Source organism: Ranitomeya variabilis, chromosome 2 (assembly GCF_051348905.1).
Source record: "Ranitomeya variabilis isolate aRanVar5 chromosome 2, aRanVar5.hap1, whole genome shotgun sequence".
Taxonomy (NCBI): domain Eukaryota; kingdom Metazoa; phylum Chordata; class Amphibia; order Anura; family Dendrobatidae; genus Ranitomeya; species Ranitomeya variabilis.
In genome coordinates this window covers 1077336030-1077348966 of record NC_135233.1, presented here as the reverse complement: position 1 = coordinate 1077348966, position 12937 = coordinate 1077336030, and the positions used below count along the sequence as shown (strand labels likewise).

At 42.0% G+C, this 12937-nt stretch overlaps 1 protein-coding gene across 1 annotated transcript in view; it reads right to left on the bottom strand.

Moving 5' to 3' along the window:
* The window catches only part of LOC143808702 (cytochrome P450 2K4-like), a 30081-nt gene extending 18035 nt beyond the window's left edge, over nt 1-12046 (bottom strand). Inside the window, exon 1 of the mRNA XM_077291632.1 lies at nt 11933-12046. The gene's annotated coding sequence lies outside the window, so the exon portion shown is untranslated. The remainder of the gene's footprint in view (nt 1-11932) is intronic.
* Nucleotides 12047-12937: the final 891 nt, after the last annotated feature.

The window sequence follows — 12937 nt, the reverse complement described above, 5'->3', positions numbered from 1 at the left end:
ATGAAATTAATTGTAAACTGCATTATTGTCATAGGACTATTCTTATGAAATTGAGGTAATTAGGCTTCTTTCACACTTCAGTTGTTTGGCGTCAGTCTGCTCCGACATAGTGACGGATCGACGGATCTGTCACAATTGTTGAGAAAACGGTTCTAATGGATCCGTTTTTTGACGGATCCGTTACTTGGGGTTTGTCTGGGAAAAGTATCTACTTTTTGGAGCATGCGCAATTGAAAAAGCGGATTGGGGCGTTCTATGGAATGGCGGACGCGACGGATCCGTCACGAACCACCATTTTGGAGCAGACAAAAAACGTTATAATGTACGTCTATGTCTAGATGATGTTCGCGAAATCTCGATGGATCTATCACATGGCGGATGGAACGGACAACCATCCGCCACAATCCGTCGCTCATGTATGTCTATGGGAAAATAGCGGATCCACCAAAACAAATGGCGGTTTCAGACTGGTGCCAAAAGACTGAAGTGTGAAAGAGGCCTTAGAGCATAAATTTGTTGATTTGTGTGTACCCACCAGCCAAGGCTAGTTGTACCTTTCTTTTATGGAACCCTAATTCTATCAGACTAACTTATTATAGACAGACATGGGAGAAATTTTCAGCCCAATAAGGAGGCAGTCATCAAATACCCTGAAAATGTTTAGCCTTTATACAGATATGTGTTGTGAATTCTGCTCTTGGGCTCCCTCCGGTGGTTATAAGTGGTAGTGCTGCTGTCTTTGGATCACAGCATTCATCAGATGTGTCCACTTATTGCAATTCTGACTGGGCTATTTAGTCTTGCTGATCCTTTAGTCAGTGCCAGTTGTCCATTGTTTTTGGAGGATTCACATCTCTGCCTGGTTTCTCCTGATATGCTGTCCAAATCAACAAAGATAAGTTCTGGCCTTGTTTTTTGCAGTCCACATGCTGTGGGCCTTATAGTTCAGTGTATTTCTATGTTTTTTCTTGTCCAGCTTTGTCTGTGTAAGGATTTATTCAGCCAAGCTGGAATCTCTGGAGATGCAGAAATACCCTCCAAATCTTTAGTTAGATGTGAAGATTTTGTATTTTCTGTGGTGGATATTTTCTAGTGTTTTAATACTGACCGCATAGTACTCTGTCCTGTCCTTTCTATTTAGCTAGAGTGGCCTCCTTTGCTAAATCCTGTTTTCAGTCTGCATATGTTATTTCCCTATACTCTCACAGTCAATATTCATGGGGGGCTGTCTATCCTTTGGGGATTTTCTCTGAGGCAAGATAGTTTTCCCGTTTCTATCTTTAGGGGTATTTATTCCTCCGGCTGTGTTGAGATGTCTAGGCTGTGTCAGGTACATCCCACGGCTACTTCTAGTTGCGGTGTTAAGTTCAGGGTCCGCGGTCAGTACAGGTACCACCTTCTCCAGAGTACGTCTCATGCTGCTCCTAGGCCACCAGTTCATAGCAGTACAACTGGCCAACAATGAGTTAAACGCATCTCAGAAGAAGGGAAGAAAAGTGCTGAGCCATTTTTTTTTCTGTAGTCTGTTTTGTCTTTCCTTCCCTCTTTTCCTCTGGGTGGCTCAGGAGTTTGGCGCTGGCATGGATGTTCAGGGATTGGCTTCTCGTGTGGACCAACTTGCTGCTAGAGTACAGGGTATTTCCGATTATATTGTTCAGACTCCGGTTTTAGAGCCTAGACTTCCAACTCCTGATTTGTTTTTTGGGGACAGGTCCAAATTTTTGAGCTTTAAAAATAACTGTAAACTATTTTTTGCTCTGAAACCCCGTTCCTCTGGTGATCCCATTCAGAAGGTTAAAATTGTCATCTCCCTGCTGCGTGGTTATCCTCAGGATTGGGCATTTTCCCTGGAATCTGGGAATCCGGCTTTGCTTAATGTAGACACCTTTTTTCAGGCGCTAGGGTTATTGTATGATGAACCTAATTCAGTGGATCATGCAGAGAAGACTTTGTTGGCCCTGTGTCAGGGTCAAGAAGCGGCAGAATCGTATTGCCAGAAATTTAGAAAATGGTTTGTGCTGACTAAATGGAATGAGGATGCTTTGGCAGCAATTTTCAGAAAGGGTCTTTCTGAAGCCATTAAAGATGTTATGGTGGGGTTCCCCACGCCTGCTGGTCTGAGTGATTCTATGTCTCTGGCCATTTAGATTGATCGGCGCTTGCGCGAGCGCAGAGTTGTGCACACTATGGTGTTGTCCTCCGAGCAGAGTCCTGAGCCTATGCAGTGTGTTAGGATTTTGTCTAGAGCTGAACGACAAGGATTCAGATGTCAGAATAGGTTGTGTTTTTACTGTGGCAATTCTGCTCATGTTATTTCTGATTGCCCTAAGGGTACAAAGAGAATCGCTAGTTCAGTTACCATCAGTACTGTACAACCTAAATTTCTGTTATCTGTGACCTTGATCTGCTCATTATCGTCATTTTCTGTCATGGCATTTGTGGATTCAGGTGCCGCTTTGAACTTAATGGACATTGAATTTGCCAGGCGTTGTGATTTCCCCTTGCAGCCTTTGCAGAACCCTATTCCTTTAAGGGGCATTGATACTACACCTTTGGCTAAAAATGAACCTCAGTTTTGGACACAGCTGACCATGTACATGGCGCCAGCCCATCAGGAAGATTGTCGTTTTCTGGTGTTGCATAATTTGCATGATGCTATTGTGCTGGGTTTTCCATGGTTACAGGTACATAATCCGGTGTTAGATTGGAAATTTATGTCTGTGACTAGTTGGGGTTGTCAGGGGGTTCATAATGACGTTCCTTTGATGTCAATTTCCTCTTCTGAAATTCCTGAGTTTTTGTCAGATTTCCAGGATGTATTCAATGAGCCCAAATCCAGTTCCCTTCCACCGCATAGGGACTGTGATTGTGCTATTGACTTTATTCCAGGCTGTAAGTTTCCTAAGGGCCGACTTTTAAACCTGTCGGTGCCAGAACATACCGCCATGCGGAGTTATGTTAAGGAGTCTTTGGAGAAAGGGCATATTCGGCCATCTTCTTCACCATTGGGAGCGGGGTTTTTTTTTGTTGCCAAGAAGGATGGCTCCTTGAGACCCTGTATTGATTACCACCTCTTGAATAAGATCACGGTCAAATTTCAATACCTTTTGCCTTTGCTTTCTGATTTGTTTGCTAGGATTAAGGGGGCTAGTTGGTTTACTAAGATTGACCTTCGAGGGGCATATAATCTTGTTCGTATTAAGCAGGGTGACAAATGGAAATCTGCGTTTAATATGCCCGAAGGCCATTTTGAATACCTTGTGATGCCATTCGGGCTCTCTAATGCTCCATCTGTGTTTCAGTCCTTCATGCATGATATCGTCCGGAATTATCTTGATAAATTCATGATTGTATATTTGGATGATATTTTGATTTTTTCTGATGATTGGGAGTCTCATGTGAAACAGGTCAGGATGGTATTTCAGATCCTTCATGATAATGCGTTATTTGTTAAGGGGTCTAAGTGCCTCTTTGGAGTGCAGAAGGTTTCTTTTTGGGCTTCATTTTTTCTCCCTCATCTATAGAAATGGATCCGGTTAACCCCTCCGAAAATGTTACCAATAAAAACGTCAACTCGTCCTGCAAAAAACAAGACCTCACATGACTCTGTGGACCAAAATATGGAAAAATTATAGCTCTCAAAATGTGGTGATGCAAAAACTATTTTTTGCAATAAAAAGCGTCTTTTAGTGTGTGATGGCTGCCAACCATAAAAATCCGCCCAAAAAACGCTATATAAGTAAATCAAATCCCCCTTCATCACCCCCTTAGTTAGGGAAAAATAATAAAATTTTAAAAAATTATATTTATTTCCATTTTCCCGTTAGGCTACTTTCACACTAGCGTCAGTACGGGGCCGTCGCGCTGCGTCGGCCCGACATACCGATGCATACTGTGCAAGCTCCGCACAACGTGGGCAGCGGATGCTGTTTTTCCACACATCCGCTGCCACATTGTGAGGTGCGGGGAGGTGGGGGCGGAGTTCCAGCCGCGCATGCGCGGTCGGAAATGGTGGACCGTCAGCACAAAAAAAGTTACATGTAATGTTTTTTGCTGCCGGCGGTCCGCCACAACAAGACGCAACCATCGCACGACGCTTGCGACGTGTGTCAATACGTCGCTAATGTTAGTCTATGGGGAAAAAATGCATCCTGCAGATGACTTTGCAGGATGCGTTTTTTCGCCAAAACGACGCATTGCGACGTATGCAAAAAAACGCTAGTGTGAAAGTAGCGCTAGGGTTAGGACTAGGGTTGGGGTTAGGGTTTCAGTTAGAATTGGGGAGTTTTCACTGTTTAGGCACATCAGGGGCTCTCCAAACGCGACATGGCGTCCGATCTCAACGCGTTTGCGTTAAAAACACATGCGTTTTTATAGAAAAAAACCAGAACACACACTGAAAAGTCACCCACCACCTAACCGTTTAATGAACATTTTCTGACAGTCATAGTGCCACGTATTTCAGTGCCACGTATTTCAGTGCCACGTATTTCAGTGCCACGTATTTCAATGCCACGTATTTCAGTGCCACGTATTTCAGTGCCACGTCTTTCAGTGCCACGATATTTCAGTGCCACGTATTTAAGTGCCACGATATTTCAGTGAAATACGTGGCACTGAAATATCATGGCATTTACGTGAAATACGTGGCACTTAAATACGTGGCACTTAAATACGTGGCACTTAAATATGTGGCACTTAAATACGTGGCACTTAAATACGTGGCACTTATATACGTGGCACTTATATACGTGGCACTTAAATATCTTGGCATGTACATGAAATACGTGGCACTTATATACGTGGCACTTATATACGTGGCACTTATATACGTGGCACTTATATACGTGGCCACTGAAATATCGTGGCACTTATATACGTATATACTTATATACGTATATAAACGTATTTCAGTGCCACGTATTTCAGTGCCACGTATTTCAGGTTAGGGGTAGGGTTAGGGTTTTTTGGTTTTTTCTTGTTTTCTTGTGTTTTTCTATAAAAACGCATGCATCTAAAAAACGCATGCGTTTTACCGCGATTACATGCGTTTTTTCACACATGCGTTTTTTTAAAAAACGCATGCAGATAAAAACGCAAGTGTGAAACCAGCCTTACCCTTGGGAAAATAAAAACATGGGGGCTAAAATATAATTTTCGTGGAAAAAATATATATTTTTTATTTTCGCGGCTCTGCGTTATAAACTGTAGTGAAGCACTTGGGGGTTCAAAGTTCTCACAACACATCTAGATAAGTTCCGTGGGGGGTCTAGTTTCCAATATGGGGTCACTTGTGGGGGGTTTCTACTGTTTAGGTACATCAGGGGCTCTGCAAATGCAACATGACACCTGCAGACCAATCCATCTAAGTCTGCATTTCAAACGACGCTCCTTCCCTTCCGAGCTCTGCCGTGCGCCCAAACAGTGGTTCCCCCCCATATATGGGGTATCAGCGTACTCAGGACAAATTGGACAACAACTTTTGTTGTCCAATTTCTCCTGTTACCCTTGGGAAAATAAAAATGTGGGGGCTAAAATATAATTTTCGTGGAAAAAAAAATATTTTTTATTTTCACGGCTCTGCGTGATAAACTGTAGTGAAACACTTGTTGGTTCAAAGTTCTCACAACACATCTAGATAAGTTCCGTGGGGGGTCTAGTTTCCAATATGGGGTCATTTGTGGGGGGTTTCTACTGTTTAGGTACATCAGGGGCTCTGCAAATGCAACATGACACCTGCAGACCAATCCATCTAAGTCTGTATTTCAAACGGCGCTCCTTCCCTTCCGAGCTCTACCGTGCGCCCAAACAGTGGTTCCCCCCAATGTATGGGGTATCAGCGTACTCAGGACAAATTGGACAATAACTTTTGTGGTCCAATTTCTCCTGTTACCCTTGGGGGAAAAAAAATTGCGGGCTAAAAGATCATTTTGTGGAAAGAAAAAATGATTTTTTGATTTTCACAGCGCTACATTCTAAACTTTAGTGAAACAACTGGGGGTTAAAAGTGCTCACCACACATCTAAATAAGTTCCTTAGGGGGTCTTCTTTCCAAAATGGTGTCACTTGTGGGGGTTTCCACTGTTTAGGCACGTCAGGGGCTCTCCAAACACGACATGGGTTCCGATCTCAATTCCAGCCAATTTTGCATTGAAAAGTCAAATGGCGCTCCTTCCCTTCCGAGCTCTGCCATGCGCCCAAACAGTGGTTTATCCCCATATATGAAGTATCAGCGTACTCAGGACAAATTGCACAACAACTGTTGGGGTCCAATTTATCCTGCTACCCTTGGGAAAATAAAAAATTTGGGGCAAAAAGATCATTTTTTGTGAAAATTAATATTAATTTTTTTTTACGGCTCCACATTATAAACTTATGTGAAGCACTTGGAGGTTCAAAGTGCTCACCACACATCTAGATTAGTTCCTTAGAGGGTCTACTTTCCAAAATGGTGTCACTTGTGGGGGTTTCCACTGTTTAGGCACGTCAGGGGCTCTCCAAACACGACATGGGTTCCGATCTCAATTCCAGCCAATTTTGCATTGAAAAGTCAAATGGCGCTCCTTCCCTTCCGAGCTCTGCCATGTGCCCAATCAATGGTTTACCCCAACATGTGGGGTATCGGCGTACTCAGGACAAATTGTACAACAACTTTTTTGGTCCAATTTCTCCTGTTACCCTTGGTAAAATAAAGCAAATTGGATCTGAAGTAAAAATTTTGTGAAAAAAAAGTTAAATGTTCAATTTTTTTTAAACATTCCAAAAATTCCTGTGAAGCACCTGAAGGGTTAATAAACTTTTTGAATGTGGTTTAGAGTACCTTTAGGGGTGCAGTTTTTATAATGGTGTCACTTTTGGACATTTTCTGTCATGTAGACCCCTCAAAGTCACTTCAAGTGTGAGGTGGTCCGTAAAAAAAATGGTTTTGCAAATTTTGTTGCAAAAATGAGAAATCGCTGGTCAACTTTTAACCCTTATAACTCCCTAACAAAAAAAAATTATGTTTCCAAAATTGTGCTGATGTAAAGCAGACATGTGGGAAATGTTGTTTATTAACTATATTATGTGATATAACTCTCTAATTTAAGGGCATAAAAACGAAAAATTTGAAAATTGCTAAATTTTCATAATTTTCGACAAATTTCTGTTTTTTTCACAAATAAATGCAAGACATATCGAAGAAGTTTTACCACTATCATAAAGTACAATATGTCACGAGAAAACAATCTCAGAATCACCAGGATCCGTTGAAGCATTTCAGAGTTATGACCTCATAAAATGACAGTGGTCAGAATTGTAAAAATTGGCCGTGTCACTTAGGTGAAAACAGGCTTTGGGGTGAAGGGGTTAAGGTTCAGGCCATTCATGATTGGATTCAGCCCACATCCATGAAGAGCCTTCAGAAATTTTTGGGCTTTGCTAATTTTTATCGCCGTTTCATTGCCAACTTCTCCAGTGTGGTTAAACGCCTGACCGATTTGACGAAGAAAGGCGCTGATGTGACAAATTGGTTCTCTGCGGCTGTTTCTGCCTTTCAGGAGCTTAAACGCCGATTTACTTCTGCCCCTGTGTTGCGTCAGCCGGATGTTTCTCTTCCATCTCAGGTTGAGGTTGACACTTCTGAGATTGGGGCAGGGGACGTTTTGTCTCAGAGGAATTCTGATGGTTCCTTGATGAAACCGTGTGCCTTCTTTTCTCGAAAGTTTTCGCCTGCGGAACGCAATTATGATGTCGGCAATCGGGAGTTGTTGGCTATGAAGTGGGCATTTGAGGAGTGGTGACATTGGCTTGAGGGGGCCAAGCTCGTATTGTGGTCTTGACCGATCATAAGAATCTGATTTACCTCGAGTCTGCCAAACGGCTGAATCCTAGACAGGCTCGATGGTCCCTGTTTTTCTCCCGTTTTGATTTTGTGGTATCTTCCGGGTTCTAAGAATGTTAAGGCTGATGCCCTCTCTAGGAGCTTTTTGCCTGATTCTCCTGGGGTTCTTGAGCCGGTCGGCATTCTGAAGGAAGGGGTGATTCTTTCTGCCATCTCCCCTGATTTACGACGGGTTCTTCAGGAATTTCAGGCTGATAAACCTGACCGCTGTCCAGTGGGGAAACTGTTTGTTCCTGATAGATGGACTAGTAAAGTGATTTCTGAGGTTCATTGTTCTGTGTTGTCTGGCCATCCTGGGATTTTTGGTACCAGAGATTTGGTTGGTAGGTCCTTTTGGTGGCCTTCTTTGTCACGGGATGTGCGTTCTTTTGTGCAGTCCTGTGCGACTTGTGCGCGGGCCAAGCCTTGCTGTTCCTGCGCTAGTGGGTTGCATTTGTCTTTGCCGGTCCCTGAGAGGCCTTGGATGCATATTTCTATGGATTTTATTTCAGATCTTCCGGTTTCCCAGAGGATGTCGGTTATCTGGGTGGTTTGTGATCGGTTTTCTAAGATGGTTCATTTGGTACCTTTGCCTAAATTGCCTTCCTCTTCTGATTTGGTTCCGTTGTTTTTTCAGCATGTTGTTCATTTGCATGGCATTCAGGAGAATATTGTGTCCGACAGAGGTTCCCAGTTTGTTTCTAGGTTTTGGCGGGCCTTTTGTGCTAGGCTGGGCATTGATTTGTCTTTTTCTTCCGCATTTCATCCTCAGACAAATGGCCAAACCGAGCGAACTAATCAGACTTTGGAAACTTATTTGAGATGCTTTGTGTCTGCTGATCAGGACGATTGGGTGGCTTTCTTGCCATTGGCCAAGTTTGCCCTTAATAATCGGGCTTGTTCTGCTACCTTGGTTTCGCCCTTCTTTTGTAATTTTGGTTTTCATCCTCATTTTTCTTCAGGGCAGGTTGAGCCTTCTGATTGTCCTGGTGTGGATTCTGTGGTTGACAGGTTGCAGCAAATTTGGGCTCATGTGGTGGATAATTTGGTGTTGTCTCAGGAGGAGGCTCAGCGTTTTGCTAACCGTCGTCGGTGTGTTGGTTCCCGGCTTCGGGTTGGGGATTTGGTCTGGTTGTCTTCCCGTCATGTTCCTATGAAGGTTTCTTCCCCTAAGTTCAAGCCTCGGTTTATTGGTCCTTATAGGATTTCTGAGATTGTCAATCCAGTGTCTTTTTGTTTGGCCCTTCCAGCCTCTTTTTCCATCCATAATGTGTTCCATAGATCTTTGTTGCGGAAATATGTGGTGCCCGTTGTTCCCTCTGTTGATCCTCCTGCCCCGGTGTTGGTTGATGGGGAGTTGGATTATGTGGTTGAGATTTTGGATTCTCGTTTTTCGAGGCGGAAGCTTCATTATCTTGTCAAATGGAAGGGTTATGGCCAGGAGGATAATTCTTGGGTTGTTGCCTCCGATGTTCATGCTGACGATTTGGTTCGTGCTTTTCATTTGGCTCGTCCTGATCGGCCTGGGGGCTCTGGTGAGGGTTCGGTGACCCCTCCTCAAGGGGGGGGGGTACTGTTGTGAATCCTGCTCTTGGTTTCCCTCCGGTGGTTATAAGGGGTAGTGCTGCTGTCTTTGGATCGCAGCATTCATCAGATGTGTCCACTTATTGCAATTCTGACTGGGCTATTTAGTCTTGCTGAATCCTTTAGTCAGTGCCAGTTGTCCATTGTTTTTGGAGGATTCACATCTCTGCCTGGTTTCTCCTGATATGCTGTCCAAATCAACAAAGATAAGTTCTGGCCTTGTTTTTGCAGTCCACATGCTGTGGGCCTTATAGTTCAGTGCATTTCTATGTTTTTTCTTGTCCAGCTTTGTCTGTGTAAGGATTTATTCAGCCAAGCTGGAATCTCTGGAGATGCAGAAATACCCTCCATATCTTTAGTTAGATGTGGAGATTTTGTATTTTCTGTGGTGGATATTTTCTAGTGTTTTAATACTGACCGCATAGTACTCTGTCCTGTCCTTTCTATTTAGCTAGAGTGGCCTCCTTTGCTAAATCCTGTTTTCAGTCTGCGTATGTTATTTCCCTCTCCTCTCACAGTCAATATTCGTGGGGGGCTGTCTATCCTTTGGGGATTTTCTCTGAGGCAAGATAGTTTTCCCGTTTCTATCTTTAGGGGTATTTAGTCCTCCTGCTGTGTGGAGATGTCTAGGCCGTGTCAGGTACATCCCACGGCTACTTCTAGTTGCGGTGTTAAGTTCAGGGTCCGCGGTCAGTACAGGTACCACCTTCTCCAGAGTACGTCTCATGCTGCTCCTAGGCCACCAGATCATAACAGATATGGCTGATAGAGTAGGTTAAGATCAAACCTAAAAAGGTAGCCTAGACATGGCTGGTGGGCACACATGACTTTGCCAATTTCTAAGTATATTCTATATAGCAGTAATGCAATCACAATTTCATATACTCTATTTGCTAATATCTGGTTGCACACAGTGTGCTGCTGCACTCTTTGGTAGATAGTTATAATAGATAGATGAATAGATGATGGATAGATAGATAGATAGATAGATAGATAGATAGATAGATAGATAGATAGATAGATGATGGATAGATAATAGATAGATAGATAGATAGATAGATAGATAGATAGATAGATAGATAGATATAAAATTAATTGTAAACTCGATTATTGTCATGTAGACTATGCTTATAAAATTGAGGTACTTAGAACACAAATTTAATTTGTGAGTGCACACCAGACCTGACAAGGAATACATTTCTTTCAAGGAACCCTAATTCTATCAGACTTACCTCTTATAGGCTGAGGCATGGGGAGGAATATGGTCAGCTTTTGACCAGGGATAGGTAAGTCTGATAGAAAAAGAAAGGGTCTCAATAAAGAAAGTTCACTGTATAATGGCTGATGAGCACATTCAATAAATTGGCCAATTAATGCGCTAAGTACCTTCATTTTATAAGTATATTCTATATAAAATGCACAATTAACTGAAATAAAGGTCTGACTTTGGCACCCCCCTGAACCGGACCGTCGAGGGTTGTACAGTGCCTGTAGTGCATAGACAGAAAGAATGCCAAGAGGACAGAGGACAGGTGAGAAGAATTTTTATTCTTTTATGTGCATGTGAGGAACGGCATAAGAGGGAATACTACTATAATATGGAGACCTGGATGAGGACTTTACTACAAGATGAAGATGAGGATGGGCATATTATTACAAGAAGAAGACCAGGATGGGGACATTACTACAAGAAGGAAACAAGGTTGGGGACATTACTACAAGAAGTAGACCAGGATAGAGTTTCTATAAGATGGGGCATCTTACTACAAGATGTTTGCCAGAATGAGTATATGGTATTTGATGCTAATTGTACGACAATATTACTGCATGTGGCCAATTAGGGGAAACAAAATTGTAAAAATGTAAAAACAAAATTCAAAATAAAAGCATGAAAAAATATTTTGTCACTAAAAATGTTGTTTTATATATAAACTAAAGTGAACAAAAAAGGTGCATGTAACCGTAACCCATACGATGAATGCCTTTTCAAAATATAAAATAAACACGGCAAAAATGTACAAAAAAAATGATCAGAATGTGCATAGAAAATAAAATAGTTTCACTAAAAAGGTCCCTTTATCCTGCAAAGATTGCAGCCCCCCAAATTCAGTTTTTTTTCTTTGTGAGGCCCATATACCCAGATAAGTTTGAGACCCCTGATCTAGACTGAGCACAGTCGTAGCCACTTCTTTGCTAAGAGCAGGACAAGCAATGGACAGGGTATAAAACATGTGAATGCAAATAGTGGTGTCATTCATTACAGTAATGTATCATCTTGAAAAAAGTGAAGAAAGAAACACAAGAGTTGTATTCATCAAGTATTTTCACCAATTTTCTGGCATCAATATGTAACAAATTTTATCCCTGGTAGTGACAACGAAGCCTCAAGGAAAACTTATTTAAAAATCTCATTAATGCCAAATTCTATATGCAAGAGGTAAGAAATCATGAAAAGTGTAGGACAATATTGAGACTGTGTCGTCTTACCTGTCCTGTGGTGAGGCGCACAGTCTTCTCTCTTCTGCCTTCTATAGTCAGAAAACTTTTATATCAGTGTTGGACTTTCGAAACAACTCCACCCCGTACTTAACCCATAGGGCGCTGTGAGAAAAAGAGTCAGCAGTTTTCATTAACCTGTCTATATTTCAAATACACCGGAGTTCCCTGCATAACATATTAAAGGGAACCTGTCAGTGCGTTTTTATATATGGAAGTATTGGTATGGCTAAATACCTTACTGTCCCCCAATGATAATGATACCTTTTTTGTAGAGCTTTGATGTACCAGTCAAGAGAAACGGAAAAAGCAAATGAATGTGTCATAGGAGATCCTTACAGTTATCACTGATGTCAAATTTATTATATCATTCTGACATTTTATGAATTTGAGTTTTTGCTGAACTTTTAATGATCTTTCCATTAAATCACCATCGTCAGCCCTCCTGACACTTCTCTGAAGGAGAAAGAACTTGCTTCACCCCTTGACTTGTTACTCGTAAAGTTATCTAATCAGTCTACAATCTTCTTTCTCTTTCCAGGATTCCTGCTGATCTCTCACTTTTACACCTCATAAAAAAAGCAAAATCCAGCACAAACATCACATGACAAAATAAAAAGTAGAAATAAATTATGTAGTGACAAGTAACAATACTTCAGAAAATTAGCTGATTTTGTCGCTTGGTGACTTTCGACGGTATATATTGATTATTATATTGACTGGCTCGCTCTTCTTATCTGCATCTCAAAAACATTTCCAGAATTCGCCCTTTTCTTACTTTCGACTCTGCAAAAACTCTTACTGTCTCACTTATTCATTCTCGTCTGGACTATTGTAACTCTCTACTAATTGGCCTACCTTTTACCAGACTCTCCCCGCTCCAATCTGTCCTGAATGCTGCTGCCAGGATCATATTCCTCGCCAACCGTTACACCGATGCCTCTACCTTGTGCCAGTCATTACACTGGCTACCCATCCAATCCAGAATCCAGTACA